The 18852-nt window shown below is 43.4% G+C and overlaps 1 protein-coding gene across 8 annotated transcripts in view; it reads left to right on the top strand.

Moving 5' to 3' along the window:
* The window catches only part of hic2 (hypermethylated in cancer 2), a 149230-nt gene that overhangs the window by 46358 nt on the left and 84020 nt on the right, over positions 1-18852 (top strand). For 2 of the 8 annotated variants that reach the window (XR_006315345.1, XR_006315344.1), the window contains one exon: positions 3380-3903. The exons of the other annotated variants lie outside the window; for them this stretch is intronic. The gene's annotated coding sequence lies outside the window, so the exon portion shown is untranslated. Of the gene's footprint in view, positions 1-3379; positions 3904-18852 lie in introns of those variants that run through there. 8 annotated transcript variants of the gene reach the window in all.

Raw genomic sequence — 18852 nt, 5'->3', positions numbered from 1 at the left:
GGGGTAAATGTAGGGGTATGGGTGGGTTGCGCTTCGGCGGGGCGGTGTGGACTTGTTGGGCCGAAGGGCCTGTTTCCACACTGTAATGTAATTTAATAAAAGTGTTGCAGGCTGGAATGAGAATGTGATTTCTCCATTTTTCTTATATATATATTCTGTCAGAGGATGTGAGTGTCACTGGGCAAGTCCAGCATTTAATACCCATCTCTAGTTGCTGTTGAACTGGGTGTTTTGCTTGGATCATTTCAGAAGACAGTTCTGAGTCAGCCATATTGATGTGGGCCTGGAGCCACACGTAGGCCAGACCAAGCAAGGACGGCAGATTTCCTTCCCGAAATAACATTGGTGAACTGGATAGATTTTTGTGCAAGTCAACAATAGTTTCATGGTTGCCATTGCTGAGACTTAATTTCAGTTAATTGGATTTTAATTTAAATTATACACTGCACTTAAAATGAAACTTCTCACTACGGTGCATGTTTAAATTCAGGAGCGGAACTAGCTTTTTACTGTACAAGTGAAACCAATTGGTTTCCGTAGAAGATGCTTTTAATGTTTGCTGGTACTGTTTTAAAATCCTTTTTTTAAATGTACATTCTGGTCAGAGCCTGGTCACTGGAGTCTCTGTGTCCAATTCCAGCTGTGGCTCATTCCAGCTCGATTGCTTCCGAGTTGCAATTCACCAGGCTCCAGGTACAAGTCCCGTTTCAGAGCTTCTACACACAGTTGCAGAATTCCAGTGCAGTATTAAGGGAGTTGCAGTAGGCACTTTTAAATTGAAATAAATTGAACTGACATGAATTTATTGTCGTGTACTGAGGCACAGTGAAAAGCTTTGTCTTGCGAGCAATACAGGCAGATCACAGAGTTAAGTAGCAAAGATAGTAAGTAATAGTTAAATAGCGGCAAAAACAAAAACACAGGTACAGGCGTATGCTAAGAGTTTGTGAGTCCATTCAGTATTCTAACAACAGTAGGATAGAAACTGTTTTGAAACCGGCTGGTGGGTGTGTTCAGGCTTCTGTACCTTCTCCCTGATGGTAGAGGTTGTAGAAAAACATTGCCAGGATGGGATGGAATTTTGAGAATGCTGGCTGCCTTTCCTTGACAGCGGGTCTGGTTGATGGATTCTATAGATGGGAGGTTGGCCTTTGTGATTGTCTGGGTTGAGTTCACCACTCTCTGTAACCATCTCTGATCTTGAATGGTACAGTTGCCATACCAGGTAGTGATACATCCGGACAGAATGCTCTCGATGGCGCACCTATAAAAGTTGGCAAGGATATTCGCCGTCATGCCCAATTCCCTCAGCTGCCTGAGGAGGGTTGTTCATCCCCAGACTCCATCTTCCTATTCAAGTGGATGTAAAATAGAGCTTCCTAAAGTGGGAGTTCAGATCCCAAGCTGAAACTTTAGGGTCCCAAACTCTGAGTAGCAATGACAGCCAGGGAGCTGACTTCAAGTAGATTTACCAGGATGTTGCCAAGACTGGAGGGTTTGAGTTAAAGGAGAGGCAGGAAATTTTTTCTCTAGTATAGAAGGTTGAGGGGTGACCTTTTATAAGAGATTTATAAAATACTTAGGGGTATAGATGAGGTGAATGGCAGGTGTCTTTTCCCTCGTTTTAGGGATTTCAAGACTAGGGGAGTGTATTGTTAAGGTGAGAGGAGAAAGATTTTTTAAAAAAAAGACATGAGCAATTTCTTTTACACAGAGGGTAGTTCGTGTGTGGAATGAACTTCCAGAGGAAGTAGTGGATGCGGGTATTAGTATAGAAGGTTGAGGGGTGACCTTTTATAAGAGATTTATAAAATACTTAGGGGTATAGATGAGGTGAATGGCAGGTGTCTTTTCCCTTGTTTTAGGGATTTCAAGACTAGGGGAGTGTATTGTTAAGGTGAGAGGAGAAAGATTAAAAAAAAAGACATGAGCAATTTCTTTTACACAGAGGGTAGTCCGAGGGTAGTTCGTGTGTGGAATGAACGTCCAGAGGAAGTAGTGGATGCGGGTATATTATGTTTAGAAGACATTTGGAGAAGTTCATGAATAAGAAATGTTTGGAGGGATATGGGCCAAGCGCAGGCAGGTGGGACTAGTTTAATTTAGGATTATGGCCAGCATGGACTGGTTGGACCGAAGGGTCTGTTTCTGTCCTGTGTGAGTCTGATTCTCGAACAGCTATTCTACTACATTTTATCAGCCTCCTGAGCTTATGGCATCCCTGTTCCACATTGTCAGTTCTCGTTGAGATTGCAATAATTTTCAGTCATAATATAGGGTCTTAATATGAAAAGGTTTGGGAGGAATTGCTTTAAATGATAGTACTTTGGAAAAGAGCATGGAATTCTAGCTGGTCTCCTAGTTGATGCATAACCCTTGAAGTATTGTGGGGAATTGGATTTCTTGTTTGTTACCATGTTACTGGCTGTAGGAACTTGCTGTGAGTAAATCAACAGGTGCATTTCCTACATTACAACTACAGCTTCACTTCACATTGGGCTGCATGGTGGCCCTTCCTCATAGTGCCAGGGACCCAGGTTTGATTCAGCATTGAGCGACAGTGCAAACTCCAAGCAGACAGTCGCCCCATGTCTGCGTGGGTTTCCTGCGGATTGTGGGAAGAAACCGGAGCACCCAAAGATGGATTGGCCGTGCTCAATAGCCCATAGTGTCCAGGGATGTGCAGGCTGGATGGATTAACCATGAGAAATGCAGGGTTACAAGGATTGGATGGGGGAGTCCGGGTGGTATGCTCCTCTGAAAGTCAGTATGGACTCAACGGGCCGAATTGCCTGCTTTGAACACTGGAGGGATTCTGTGATCCAATGAAAATCTCTTCATTGACTATAAAATGCTTTGGGAAAATCAGTGGTTATGCCAAATGCTTTAATAAAGAGCACTTGCTCTTTTTTTCAGGTTTAGAACACAGCTTGAGCTCCTTCTGTGTGTCCAGCAGCTTGTAAGAGCAATTGGGATAGAGCTCCTATTTCAGAATGTGTTTGGAATTGTACTAGTTGGGTTCTGCCATTTAGATTTCTCCTATAATTCCTTTGCATGATAATGAACTTCAAATCTTTCATGAACCAATGGAGTTGAGCAATATATTGCAATGTAATTGTTTCATTCTTCTCTCACTAATTCCTTGCTGAATTTTAAAAAGATAATTTAGTTAAACTTTATTAATTCAGCCACAAATCGATTAATGGCCAAAACTAAACCCTGTTAATAAATGTCTACGCCTCCAACTGTGATAAACCTAGCATTGCATAGCTGACAAAGACATTGAAAACTATCAAGCAAGAACTGTTTAATAGTTTTATCAGTGTACACAAGACTTTTTTTTTGAGTAATATAATGAGTTTATTTGTTCTTTTTAAAGCTTTCAAGATGTGCCCTGTGTCCCTATGAAGGAAGGAGTTTTTTTTGCTCATTTTGAAGAGCTGACTTGAATCTATGTGATTAGCAGAGTGTGTCACCTGGCCTTGACTGGGGCCTAATCATTGCAAGTCGAATCTTGGACCAGCGCTGAAATAAAATCGTGGAAAACAGACTTGCATGTCATTTTGGCATCACTCGCTCATGGTTTAAAATTTTCCTGACATGTTTGCACCAGTCCAACTGATGCTGAGGGGATTGCATTGCTGTTAGCAGGACACGTATTGCAAAAACCAAAGTGCTTGGAGTGCCCAGGCCAACCTCCAGAAGAACAGATTTGTCTCCTTGTCTTCTGTGTAACCTGCTTTGGACAAATTGACTGCTGTGCATGCATCCACAAAACTGAATGCTGAGAAATCTATCGAGTGCTTTATGAAGTTCCTTAGGGCATTTTCAGGGATGTAATGTGAAGATTTGCTGGTTCTTTATTGAAACCTGTGGGCGTAATTTGGCAAGAAGCTGCTTTGACAGGCCCAGGTGCAACTGAAAGAGTGGGGAGCCACACATCTTGCTTTCAGCTGCACACTTGATGTGTAAAATAGTTTCTGAATTAATTCCTGGATGAGAGGAAGGTAATTATGTTCACAGATAAACATTGTTTTATCTGCAATCTGTCCTTTCATTAATAAAAGGAATGTTATGCACAGACGTGGCGCATTTGTTGCTAGATCTTTTCTGCTGTTAGTGATTTTTGTTTTCAAGAAGTAGATTGTATGATTTAAGACAATGGATCCTGGTAAGAAAATTTTCAAAAAGGCAATAGGGTTAGGGCCTACCTTCTATAATAGTGTTGGACATAACCGTGTGGTTTGGTGATGCTGTCTGTCTCTGCAATGTCTTGCCATGGTAACAAAATCCAGCAACAGACAGGTGGCAATGTGAAACTGTAGTCTTCAAAAACTTCCATGCTGTAGCTAGTTACCCGGTTGAGCAAGTGGCTTGCATTGTTTTTGATGTTCCACAGAATAACATAATTGCACCACTAAATGTGGTCGAACAAGAGCAGTAGATACAAGCGAACACCACCATCTGGAGACCTTCCCTCCAAGCCACACAATATTCTGTCTTGGAACTCTGTCGCCTTCCTTCAGTGTTACTGCGTCAAAATCTTGGAACTCCTGCCCGAACAGCGCCATGGGTCCAAGCATGCCACGTGGACTGCAGCAGTTTAAGAAGGCAACTCGCCACCATCTTCCTCGGAACCACCAGGGATTAACAACAACCCTGTTGCCCTTAGAATTGGCAGCCAATATGAGGTCTCTGAGACATTCCCTAGCCTTGCCTGTCTTTTGGGAGCCGTAGGATCATAGTATTCGGGCCAAATCATCCATGCCAACGAGATATCCTAAATTAATCTGGTCCCATTTGCCAGCATCTGGCCCACATCCCTCTAAAGTTTTTTTTTTCTATTCATGGACCCATCCAGATGCCTTTTTAAATGTTGTAACTGTACCAGCCTCCACCACGTCCTCTGACAGCGACATGAGTAAATGTTTTTATTCTTCAAGGTGATGTGGGTGTTTATGGGCCAGCATTTTGTTGCCCATCCCTAATTTGAGAAGGTGTTGGTGAGCTGCTTTCTTGAACTGTTGTAATCCATGTGAAAAAGTTGCCCCTTAGGTCCCTTTTTATATATTTCCTCTCTCACCTTTAAACCCATGCCCTCTAGTTTTGGACTCTGTTACCCTGGGGAAAAGACCTTGTCTATTTATCCTAACCATGTCCCTCATGATTTTATAAACCTCTGAGGTCACCCTTCAGTCTCCGATACTCCAGGGAAAACAGCTCCAGCCGAATCAGCCTCTCCCTGTAGCTCAAACCCTCCAACCGTGGCAACATCCTTGTAAATCTTTTCTGAACCCTTTCAAGACACTTCAAATCTTCACCATAGGAAAGATCAGAAAGACCTCCAATCAGTCAGTTTTTGATATGATTTGGTAGAAGCGACCTTTTTTTTTTATTTTTGACAAGTGATTTACTCCTAATCGTAATTTGAGATTGGGAGATCCCAATTTGCCAAGGGTTGAGGTATGAATCTGCAATATGGCATTGTCCAATTTTTATCCTTGTTATGTAATAACTTACTTTTAAATAGACCTGCATTGGTCATGTTATGATACATCTTTATGGAGAAGGTGGGACTTGAAAATGGGCCATCTGACCCAAAGGCAGGGACACTACCACTGCTTCACAGTAACCTTTATAAGTCTTGAGGCATTTATTGTTGATGTCAGGCCTCTGGAAACACGTTGGTCAACTGAAGACCAGCAATCATTACCGTCGCTCGTTAAATCCAGGAAGTCAAGGTCTTTACCCAGAGAATGATTGGAATGTGGAACTTGATGCCGACATGAGTAAATGTTTTTATTCTTCAAGGTGATGTGGGTGTTCCTGGGCCAGCATTTTGTTGCCCATCCCTAATTTGAGAAGGTGTTGGTGAGCTGCTTTCTTGAACTGTTGTAATCCATGTGACGTAGGTAATGTGTGGTTAGGGAGAGAGTTCCACAATTTTGACCCAGCACCAGTGAAGGAATGTCAGTTACATTTGCCTATCATGATGGTGTGTGGGTTTTGGGAACTTGGAATAATTATGACAAATAGTACTGATACATTCAACGTGGAGCTGAATACGTACATTTAAGGAGGAATGAATAGAAGAATATATTGAGGAAAATAAGTGAAGTTTGAGAGAGTTCCAGTGTAAGCATAAATAAAAGCATAAAAGGACCAGATGACCATTTTCAGTGGTGCAGATTCTAAGTATTTGTCATATCAGTGAGTTTGCGTGTAATAAATATCAGAGCATTTTAAAAGGTGCAAGTTTGTTTTTCTGCTTTCTATATCTTGCTTTTATATATTTCTTTCTGTCTTTTTAAATTCATGGGCGTCTCTGGTAAGGCAAGAACTTTATTGCCCATTTGTAATTGTCCAGAGTCCACCACATTTCTGTATATTTGAATTCACATGTGGGCCAGATCCATGTGGTTAAACATGGCAGATTTCTTTTTCCCCAAAGGTCATTCGTGAAACTTTTTCTTTAAATGACATTTCTCATTGGCTGCATCGAACTTAAATTCCATCCAGTCATGGGATTTGAACGCATCCCCAGAACGTTAGCTTAGGGTTCTAGTTACTATACTGCCGGCACCTGTATCGGCACAGAACCTGCACTTTGGCGCTGCCCACTCCCACTTATGCTCAGAGAAAAGTATCAACAGGTCTCAGATTTTTTTTCCACCATGACTGAGCCGCACCCTGCTCACCTCAAAAGCAAAATGGTTATAGCAACACCCTTTCATCACTTGAGAGGTAATTTCCCTCCCATCCCCTATCAGCGTTCTGGAAAGACCACTCCTCCGTGACTCCCTCATCAGGTCCACACCCCCCACCAACCCAACCTCCACTCCCAGCACCTTCTCCTGCAACCGCAAGAAATGCAAAACTTGTGCCCACACCTCCCTCCTAACTTCCCTCCAAGGGACCCTTCCATATCCATCACAAATTCACCTGCACCTCCACACGCATCATTTATTGCATCCGCTGCACCCGATGTGGCCTCCTATACATTGGGGAGACAGGCTGCCTACTTGCGGAACGTTTCAGAGAACCCCTCTGGGACACCCGGACCAACCAACCCAACCGCCCCGTGGCTGAACACTTTAACTCCCCCTCCCACTCCACCAAGGACATGCTGACCTGCAATCTTCTTCCCGACCTCTCCGCCCCCACCCCCTCTCCGGCCTATCACCCTCACCTTAACATCCTTCCACCTATCGCACTCGCAACGCCCCTCCCCCAAGTCCCTCCTCCCTACCTTTTATCTTAGCCTGCTTGACACACCTTCCTCATTCCTGAAGAAGGGCTTATGCCCAAAACGTCGATTTTCCTGCTCCTTGGATGCTGCCTGACCTGCTGTGCTTTTCCAGCAACACATTTTTCATCACTCAAGAGGTATTTTACTGATCACAGGAATATGCCAGCCTGGGCTATAAACCAATCTTGCTTTCTTCCAGGTGCTCCGGTTTCCTCCCACAATCCAAAGATGTGCAGGTCAGGTGAATTGGCCATGCTAAGTTGCCCGTAGTGTTAGGTGCATTAGTCAGAGGGAAATGGGTCTGGATGGATGACTCTTCAGAGGGTCAGTGTGGACTTTTCGGGCCGAAGCACCTGTTTCCACACTGTAGGGAAATCTAATCTACCTCCTCAGGAAAATGAAAGGAAACTATTGCCTTTAACTCTGGTCCTGATTTGTCCCCATCTGGAAGCTTTTGTGATTGAATTTTAAGTGAGAACAGGATCTCCTTTGGTTTGTCCTCTTGTTAGATTGACCACTGGTGTCAGGCGAGATGGCATCTCTCGTCTGAGTCTGAAGGTTGTGGGTTCACCGATTGAAGAACTGAGTACAAAAACACAATAAGGACTGAGGGAGTGCCAAAGTTGCTTTCACCAAATCAACCCTTCATATTCTCAGTAAGGTAGATGTGATAATGGCAGAGATGATGGCAGATGTGATGATGGCAGAGATGTTAATCATATTGTCCTGGCCAGTATTTATTCTCTAATCAGCTCAGTGTGCACTATTTTTCAATATATCCTGCAACAACTCACCACCATTTTCAAAACTTGTGAACTCTCCCATCCCGCAGGACAAATTACAGTAGATGGTTCGGAGCGCCAATGCCTGTAGGGTCAGCTGCAGGTTCCCTCCCAAGACTCATACTGACTTGGAATCAAATTGCTGTTTCTTCACTGTCACTGGGTCAAAATCCTGGAACTTCTCTGCAAACAATGCTGTGGATGTCTCTATACCATCTGTACTGGAGTGGTTTAAGAAGGTAGCTCACCACCAGCACCTTGCCTCAGGCAATTGCACAGGGCCTTCGTGAGGGCACATCTGGAATATTGTCTGCAGTTTGGCCTCCTTATCGGAGGAAGGATATTCTGGCAATGCAAGAAGATCAACAGAGGCCTTCCAGGGTGATTCCTGGCAGAGCAGGACTGACTTATGAAGAGAAACTGGATTGGTTAGGAATATATTCACTGGAGTTGAGAAGAACGAGAGGGGTCTCACAGAAGCCTGTAAAATTCTAACAGGACGAGATGGAGTATCCTTCCTGCATTTACCCCCAATGGGATCGGGTAGTCCAGAAGCAGAGGCCATTGTCCAGGGCTATGGGGTTGGCCATCTAGGACTGAATTAGGAGAATTCTGTTCGCCCTTAGAGTGGTGAGCCTGTGGAATTCTCTGCCACAGAAAGCAGCTTTGGCCAAAACATTGAGTGTTTTCAAGAAGGAGTTGGATTTACTAGAGCTAAACTGATCAAAGGGTGTGGAGAGAGAGCAGGAACAGGATACTGGGTGGATGATCAGTCAAGATCCTAGTAAATGGCTGAGCAGGTTCAAAGGACCAAATGGTCTAGTCCTCCTGTTTCCTATGCTTCTAAAATAGATTATTTGGTGGTTCTCTCACTACCAGAAGGACATGGATGCTTTGGAGATGGTACAGAAAGGGTTTACCAGAATGTTGCCTGGTATGGGGGATTGTAGCTACAGAGAAGGGTTGGATAGACTGGGTTTGTATTCACCAGAGCACAGAGGTTGAGGGGCGACCTGATAGAAGTTTGAGATTGTGAAAGGCATGGATAGAGTGGAAAGTATGAGCCTTTTTCCCAGGGTCGAGGGGTCAATTACTAGGGGACACAGTTCAAGGGGCAGGGGGAGGGGAAGAGTTTAAAAATACATACATGTGCGAGGCATGTTTTTCACACCAAGCGTAGTGAGTGGAGGTGGTGGAAGCAGACACAATAGCAGCATTCAAGAATCCCCTTGACGAATACATGATTAGGAAGGGAATAAAGGGATACAGATCCTATAAGTGAAAACAGTTTTAGTATGAAGGGCAAAATATGTGGGCACAGGCTAGGGGGAGGGGGCAAAGGGCCTGTTTCTGTGCTGTGTTATTCTTTGTTCTTTTGTACTGATTGTAGCAACTTGGCTGCATTATTTTCTACAGTAACCAGAGCACCCACTTCATTCTTCATTTGGCCTTTATCGGATATCCAGATATCACAACAGGTGCTGTCTAAATGCAAGTCTGTCTTTGTTTTGGTGGAACAGTGCACAAGTTGGATACAGTACATTGAAACAGGTGGATGTGAGGGTGAGGAAAGGCTGTGGTGAAACTTCATGAAGTCTGCTTGTGCCCTCATTCCTCAGCTGAACAGCGATTGAACTATAAACATTTCACGGCAGCAGTTTTCAACCACTGACCCCTTCATCAGAACTGCCTATGGAAGTAGGGAAGGAATAAAACTTCCCTTAACAAAACGTCTATTGGCTTGGATTTTGAAATGACCGAAAAAAAAACTTGTGGGCAGGGGAAAGGGCAGATGAAACCGGATGAAACGGGCGACACACTGGTTCAGTAGTTAGCACTGCTGCTTCACAGCACCAGTCCAACCTGTGCATATTCTTCCCATGTCTGCTTTGGTTTCCTTCTACTGTTCAAAGACGTGCAGGTTACGTGGATTAGTAATCCTAAATTATCCATAGTGCCCAAAAGCATAGCCTTAGAGTAAAGGGAAGACCTTTTTTTGGAACAGAGATAAGGAGAAATGTCTTCAGCCAGAGAGTGGGGAATCAATGGAACACATTGCCACAGGAGGCTGTGTAGGCCAGGTCATTGAGTATATTTAAGACCGAGGATAGGTTCTTGAGTATCAAGGGTTATGAGGAGAAAGTGGGAGATTGGGGTTGAGAAACTTCTCAGCCATGCTTGAGTCTGCTCTGCCATTCAATGGACTGAATGGCCTAATTTGTACTCCTATGTCTTATGATATGCAGGCTAGGTGGTTTAGCCATGGGAAATGCTGAGTTACAGGAATAGGGGTAGCAGGGGTGGATCTGGGTGGATGCTGTTTGTGGTGGGATGGGTTGATGTGGTCTCAATGGGCTGAATGGGCAGCTTCCACGCTGTCGGGATTCGATGATTCTGGTCTATTGAGGACTGAATCGGCAGTTAGCACATAAAGAGCCAGCAAATCCACAGTCAGCCAAGTGGGCTTCTATGCTGCAATTTTAACAAGCAGCTGAAATCGTCTATGTGCTTTGAGGGGGAAAACTGAAAAAAGACAAAGTTATCTACGTGCCATAACTCTATCAAGAGGGTGCAACCACTGTGAGCTGCAGTGCTTTGCATACACAAGTCTCAGAAGGTGGCAGAACAAGTTGTTAAAGCTGTTATATATAAAAACAATTTTGTTTTTTTTAAAAGGTGAAGTACAAAAATGAGGAAGTGGGGTTCAACCTTTTACAAATTGTTTGGTCAGTCCTCCTCTCGTTTGTCCAATTCTGAATACCATACTTTTTAGGGAAGGGAGATGTCAGTTTAATGGTACTGTCACCTAAATTATTAATCAAGGTGAAATACCTTGGTCTGAGCAGACCAGAGGGTTGCATGCTCTCTCTTGCTCATTAGAGAGAGATGACTGGTGTTGGATTTAACCTGAGAGTCACTATACCTCCAGAGACCGAGAAGGAAAATTCTTTGTGGTAACCCCAGCCAGTGCAGCAACTGAATCCAATCTGTTGACATTAGTCTGTTTTGCAAGTCCGCTAACTAAGCTAACCAAACCCACTATTAATCCAGAGACACAACCTTGGTCTGGGCACACAGGTTCAAATCCTCCCGTAGCAGATAATGGATTCTGAGTTCGGTTAAAATCTGGAGCTAAGAAGTCATCGTTGATAAACCCACCTGGCTCACGAATGCCCTTTAGGGAAGGAATCTGCCATCCTTACCTGGTCTGGCCTACATGTAACCCCAGACCCATAGCAATGTGGTTGACTCTGAACTGCCCTCTGAGCGGTAAGGGATAGCCAATAAATGCTGGCATAGTCAGTGATGCCCACATCCTGTGAATGAATTCTTTATTTAAAAAAAAGAACGTCAATGTTTTTGATTTCAAAACATCGTTGGAAAAGTTTTTGGCAAAGGAGAAATTCACACCGCTACATGCTAGCAGTGGGTGAACATAACCAACTGTCTAGCTCTTTGAAAGAGCTAGCAAAGGTGAGATAGGATGAATGGCCTCTGTCTGTGCCATCAGCTTTTGAGAGTATATTCTTTTATTCAAATGACTAAAGCTGACTGAAGAGCAGGCTGAACTAATATAACCAAGTAAGATGAAGCAGCAAGAGTGGTTCATATTTCAGATCTAACTTAATTTTAATCTGAATAAACAGGAGCAAGTGTTTTGTTAAAGTTTGCACTCAATTATCCAAACCTGTCTCTTATCGGAAGCAATATCAAACAATTTATGTGTCCGGATTCATTCACTCACTCCCAGGAGGGCATAACAGCATCCAATTGTTGGATTTCTGATCTGTGATCGTCATAAATTGGAGTCCTAGAGGTCTGTAGGGCAAAGGGGGACTGTTTGGCCCATCAAGTCTGTACTGGTCATGAACAGCCACCTATTCTAATCCTATTTTCCAGCACTTTGCCCTTTAGCCTTGCAGGCCTTAGCATCACAAGTGTACATCCAAATACTGCTTAAATGTTATGAGGTTTTCTGCTTTACCACCCTTACAAGCTGTGAGTTCCAGATTCTCACCACCTTTCTTGGTGAAAACATTTTCCTCACCTTTTTCTCTAAACCTCCTACCCCAACCTTAAATTTATGTCTTGCACCACCAAAGGGGAAGGTTTCTTCCAGTTTATTCTGTCTGTGACCCTCCGTTTTATACATCTCAATCATTTGGTGAGTGGGCAAATCAATGGCATTGCAGTATAAATTGGATAAGTGCAAGGTTATTCACTTTGGAAGCAAAAACAAGGAGGTGGATTACCACCTGAATGGCTATAAACTGGGAGAAGGGACTGTGCAGTGGGCCCTGGGTGTCCTTGTTCACCAGTCGCTCAAGGTAAGCTGGAGGGTGCAGCAAGAGGTAAAGAGGCGAATGGTATGTTGGCCTTCATTGTGAGAGTTCAGAGTACAGGAGCAGGGATGTGTTGTTGCAGTTACACAGGGCCTTGGTGAGGCCACATTGAGAATATTGTGCGCAGTTTTAATCTCCTTTCTGGGGAAGGATGCTCGGTGAAGGGAGTGCAGCGAAGGTTTCCCAGGCTGATTCCGGACATAGTGGGACTGACTTATGAGGAGAGATTTACTAATGAGGTTAGGATTGCTTTCGCTGGAGTTCAGACAAATGAGGGGAGATCTCATAGAGACTTATAAAATTCTAACAGGACTAGACAGGGTAGATGCAGGGAGGATGTTCCCGATGGTGGTGGTGTCCAAAACCAGGGGTCACAGTCTGAGGATTCAGGGTGGATCATTTAGGATGGAGATGAGACATTTCTTCACCCAGAGAGTGGTGGGCCTGTGGGATTCATTATCACAGGAAGCAATTGGTGCCAGAACATTGAATGTATACAAGGGGCAGCTAGATATAGCACTTGGGGTGAATGGGATCAAAGGTTATGGGGAGAAATCAGGATTAGGTTGTTGAGTTGAACAATCAGCCATGATCGCAAAGAATGGCAGAGCAGGCTCAAAGGGCTGAATGGCCTTTTCTTGCTCCTATCTTCAATGTTTCTATGTCCCCCTCAGTTTTCTCTGCTCCAAAGAAAACCACACCAGTCTATCTGATCTTTCTTCATAACTAAAACTCTCCAAACCAGGCAACATCCTGATAAATTTCCTCTGCACCCTGTCCAGTGCAATCACATCCCTTGCAGAATGCACATTCCAAAATTCCATGCAGTCCTCTTGCTGTGGCTTACCCAATCTCCCTGCTCTTAAATGCTATGCCTTGGCTAATAAAGACAGTTATCCCATATGCCACCTTAATCAATTTATTAACCTGTCCTGCTACCTGACGGTGGACATGCATATCAAGATCCCTCTGATCCTTGGTGTATCCTATTGTTCATCATAGAGGTCATTTGGAGGTTTCATACTGTCTGCATGGCTCTTCCAATGTAAGTACCATTTGAGGTTTCAAAGTTCAGAAACAAATTTCACCTAGTTTTTGTTATATATTTTCTCAATTGTACATCATGTGACCATTATGAATTAACTACTTGCACTTATTTTCCTTTAATATTTGTATGTCTGTAGACCCCCTCTCCTGGTTTCCCTACATTTGCACTCTTGGAATATCACTTTTGAAATGTATTTACCTCCTATGCCTAATACCTACAAATTAAAAGTTGTTGCTTCATCTCTTGTATTGCCCAATATAATAGACATACTACCACCTAAAGAGTCTGTAGTTCTAACATAAGAGAGAATTACATCCTCAAAATTGACTCGAGGTGTTTTACACCCTTTGAGGTACTTCTGAAGAGTGCTCAGTGTTCTAATGCAGGAATTGCAGAGAGTGGTAATGTCACTGGACTAGTAAACGGGAGGACCAAACTAATGCTGTAGGGATTATTATAGCCACTGGTGGAACTAGATTTCCCATGAATAAATCGAGTATGAAGTTCGTCTCTATAATAAAACCATCATCTTTGTTGAAAGTCCTGTCTGTTTCATGAATGTCTTGGTGGAAAGGAAATCTGCAAATTCTTTGCTGGTTGATTCTTTAACCTGACAGGCTACTCAGTTCTGGGTCAATTAAGATGGGCAATAAATGCTGGCCTTGCCAGCAATGCCCATATCCCATAAATTAAATATTAAAAATTACGCACTACAAGCTATCAAACGCCAGTGCAATATTGATATGTTTCAACGGTGTTTGATTGAAGGATAAATATCAGCCTGAATTCTTCTGTTCAACAGGTTCTTGCTGAACATAATCCCAAACTGAACTAGTCCCACCTGCCTGCTCCTGGCCAATATCCTTCCAAACCTTTCCTTTTCATGGATCTATCCAACTGTCTTTTAAACTTTGTCATTGTATCCACATCCACTACTTTCTCAGGAAATTCATTCCAAATACAAACCACCTTGTGTTGAAAAAATTACCTCTTGTGCCTTTATGTCCACCTGGAAGTTAACATCTCACCTAGTAGGTAACAGTCCTAAATAGTGGCACATTCCCTAATTTTACTGACTCTGACCATAAACTTCAATTTCGTATTCACATCTTGAGAAAGCGGTTTGAAGTCTCAACCCTCCAGTTCCGTAACTTGACTGTGGCCAGCTACAATGCAGTTGACATCTGTAAATGTAACATGTGGGTAGCAATGCAAACAAGGAAACTCGATCACTGCAAGAACTGATGGAAAAGCAGGAGACTGCAACTGCTGGAAATCTGAAATAAAACCAGATGTTCATCAGCACTGGTCACCACTGTGGATAGAAGAGGAAGAGTCAAACATTTCAATCTGATGACCTTTGTTTATGATTTGTAACAGAAAGATATTGATCTGAAACACTGTCTGTCTGTCTTTCTCTCCCCACAGATGCTGCTAGACCAGCTGAATTTTTTTTTTTCTGATTTTTTTTTTTTCTGGCTTTAAGCCCGAACCAAGATTTGCCTCACTTTCATTTTCCTTGTCAATTGCTGTCCTGCCACCTTTTGCATGCTCTGTTTTGGAATGAGTTGATTCGGAAATTTGTACTTTTGAATCTTTAGCAGCTATGCGCAAACAGATCAGGATTGATAAATTCAAAAGAGAAATTGATAATTATCCGAAAGAGAAATTTGCAAGGTTATGGGGAAAAGGTGGGAGTGAGACTAAGTGAGTTATTGCCATTCCCAGACAGAACAGGCTAAATGGCCACATTCTGTGCTGGGCACTTTACAAACAGTCCGACCAGCCGTGATCTTATCGGAGTGTGGAGCTGGTTCAAAGGGCTAAAAGGCCAATAATTTCAAATGTGTGAAATTTGTTAAGCAATTATCTACTAATTTGTTGGAGGTTAATAACCAGTGTGAAGTACTGTTGGTGCCCATCCAGCTTTTCCCAAGGGCATAGAGTCAACCACAAAGCCATGGCAAGTGAATACAGAAAAGCATTGCCAGACTATGCATTGCATCAGGAAACCCAATTTGCTTTCTGATCACTTAACCCTTTTCATTTCTGTTCCATCACATTTTTGTTCTGGTGCCAGCCCGCACAACTTTGTGTGATGAGATTTGGACTGATTTCTAGATTGTGATTGGAGTGTCATACTTCCTAGGCTGCAGTGTATGCAATATACTGCACAGGCATGTTTACCTTTCTGCTTCACCATGCGGAGTACATGGCAGGATTTCACATCCCGAGAGAGAGAGAGAGAGAGAGAGAGTCTTTCCTATATGAGTGTTTATATTAGATTCCGTGCTGGTCTGTTATTCCACGTGATGGCAATTTAGAAAAAGGATGAGTTTAACAGTTGCATTCATCTTGAGTTGAGAACACTTATGAAGTTTTATACTATGGACCTGGAAGGAGCAGGTTAGTTTCAGTTTATTACTTGGTTTGGAGAAACCCTCTGACATCATCATGGTTCATTAGTATGATTCCTGTTACCCTTTACTGATGTGTGACTTTAGCCTGACAAATCACTAGAACAGTGTTGTAAAAATGTATAATTTATTGTTTGTGAATTTTAATAAACCATCATCAGTTTAGTTTTACTTTGCAGAAGTAAATCATTCCAGAGAAGGTACTGCTTTAACAGATTACTAATTAATTGTTGATCAAAATGCCAGGCCATGACCATCTTCAACAAAGGATAACCTGATATTTTCTAATCAACCTGTCCGGTGATTTTATTACACACCTCTGGAGCAGATAGGACTTGAACCCAGGTCTCCTGGCTCAGAGTCAGAAATCACATGCCACCAGGTTATAGTCCAACAATTTTATTTGCGATAGCAAGCTTTAGGAGTGCATCAAGAGCTCGTGATTTCAAATAAACCTGCTGGACTATAACCTGGTGTCATGTGCTCCTTGATGCCATACTTGGTCCAATGCTGCCTAGGTGTCAAGGCAGACAGGCAGGAGGCTGTGATTACACCCAAAATATCAACTTCTCCACCTCCTGATGCTGCCTGGCTTGCTGTGTTCTTCCAGCCTCCTGCCTGTCTACTTTGGATTCCAGCATCTGCAGGTTTTTTTTTTGTTTCTAGTTATCGAGGGCAGTAACTCTCCCTTCACCTCTGGCGTTTCCTGATTTGTTTACATTTAAACCAAGGCTGTAATGAGGTCAGGAACTGAGTGGCAGCCATGTCCTTTAGGAATTTGTTAGCTTGATCAGGAGAGGTGCCACCAAATCACTAGCTGATGGACATCCTCCAGGGTATTTTCAGTGCCTTTCCCACCTTCAGTGCTTCCTCCATCTGAATGGTGTTCAACATAGAAGACTGATCCATCAACTGAGACTTGGGGGTGCGCCGGGGTGTGGAACTAACAGATGGTAATCAAATCTTTTTGCTAATGTTTGACCTGATTCCATGAGACTACATTGCATCCAAAGTTTATATTATAGACTGCAAGGGCAGCAATTTCCCAACAGTGTACTATACCATTACCCTGTCCTACCAGTGGAACAGGACCTACCCAGGGATGATAATGATGAATGGTGTTGCCTGAACATAGCAATATACACTGAAACATATCTTTTATAGTCAACATGAGGCTATTGCTTGATTAGTCTGTGGGACAAATCTCCCAATTTTAGCATCAGTCCACAAATGTTGGTAAGGACTTTACAGGGTCGACTGGACTGTGGTTGCTGTTCTCGTTTTCAGTGCCTTGGTCAATGTCAAGTGGTCAATCTGGTTTCCTTTCTTTATGTATTGTTGTAGTTTGATTCAACAGTCTATTGCTGGGGCATTCCCGAGGGCAGAGTGAACATTTGGGATGGCGAGCAGGATAATGCATTGAGCTGCTTTGCATTGAATGTCGTTAAGCTTCATGTGTTGCTGGACATGCCTATACCCAGGCCGGTGGGGAGTATTTCATCACACTCCTGACTTCTGCCTTGCAGATGGTGAACAGGCTTTGGGAAGTCAGGAGGGGAGTTACAAATTTGAGAATTCCCACCCGTCTGATCTGCTGTTGCAGCTGCAGTGTCTGCACGGCTGCTGATTACTTTCCCTGTAAACCCTGTCAGAAAAATAAATGTTTGTGGACGTTTGGGTGAGGAGGAGGGCGTGGTATAATAGTTTGCTGTTGCCATTTGAATTAGTTATGACCTCCTTCAGTAGTCATCTTGTGACCATCTTGTGAGAAGTAAATTGGTGTCAGAGGACTGGGTGGTACAAATGAGCCTCTATAGCTGGGGGATATCTCTATGATGCTGCCTGAACTCTGCTAAGTTGTCTTTTCATCCCCTTTTAACTTTTGTGTCTTTCCCGCAGTTGCACTGAAGGGCAACAGCTGTCTTGTGCAGAAAGATCTTGACAGGAAATGCCACCAGGCAATTTGTTGACTTCAGTCTGAAGGACCTCCAACACTGGAGTGAGAAACTATTTCCTTCTAAGGGAAAATCCAGCTTGTTCCAGGACAGATTATGTTCCGCACCTTTTTACTGTTTGGTACTAAGACTCCTGTTGAGTCTTAGTGATCTTGGGGGTTTCTTACATACTGCGATCATCAAACCTTTATTCCAGCATCAATTACCTGGTGGCCTTCAAGCTGTCGGGAAAACCAGGTCTTTTCCCCCACCCCACCTCCCATCAATGAGACAAATAAATGACTTTTTAAAATTGATTCACACGAATGTGAGCATCACTGCCGCCAGGTCAGTTAAAAGTCAACCACATTGGTTCTAGGACTGGAGTCATGTGTAGGACTAACCAGGACAGCAGATTTTCTTCCTTTAAAAGACATGAGTGAACCAGATGGGTGCTTTCCAACAATCGCTTCATTAGACTCCAGATTTATCCTTTTAATTTACTTCAAATTCCACCATCTGCCACGGCAGGATTCTGTCCCTGGAATATTACCCAAGACTCTGGTTTAATAAACTTTCAATTGTTCCATTAGGCCAGCTTTCCTCCACCTTTTTAAAACCAAAACCTTGTCATTTCTTACTGTTGATTTACTTCCTTATTGATTGTGACCTGGGGGCAGCTCACAGTGCCAGGGACCTGGGTTCGATTCCTGCCTCGGGCGACTGTGTGCTGAGTTGGCATATTCTCCACATCATAGAGTCATAGAGATGTACAGCATGGAAACAGACCCTTCGGTCCAACCCGTCCATGCCGACTAGATATCCCAACCCAATCTAGTCCCACCTGCCAGCACCTGGCCCATATCCCTCCAAACCCTTCCTATTCATATACCCATCCAAGTGCCTCTTAAATGTTGCAATTGTACCAGCCTCCAAGACTTCCTCTGGCAGCTCATTCCATACACGTACCACCCTCTGTGTGAAAAAGCTGCCCCCCCGTACGTCTCTTTTATATCTTTCCCCTCTCACCCTAAACCTATGCCCTCTAGTTCTGGACTCCCCGACTCCAGGGAAAAGAC

Source organism: Chiloscyllium plagiosum, chromosome 25 (assembly GCF_004010195.1).
Source record: "Chiloscyllium plagiosum isolate BGI_BamShark_2017 chromosome 25, ASM401019v2, whole genome shotgun sequence".
NCBI classification, from domain to species: Eukaryota; Metazoa; Chordata; class Chondrichthyes; order Orectolobiformes; family Hemiscylliidae; genus Chiloscyllium; species Chiloscyllium plagiosum.
This window is presented reverse-complemented; position numbering and strand designations above follow the sequence as displayed.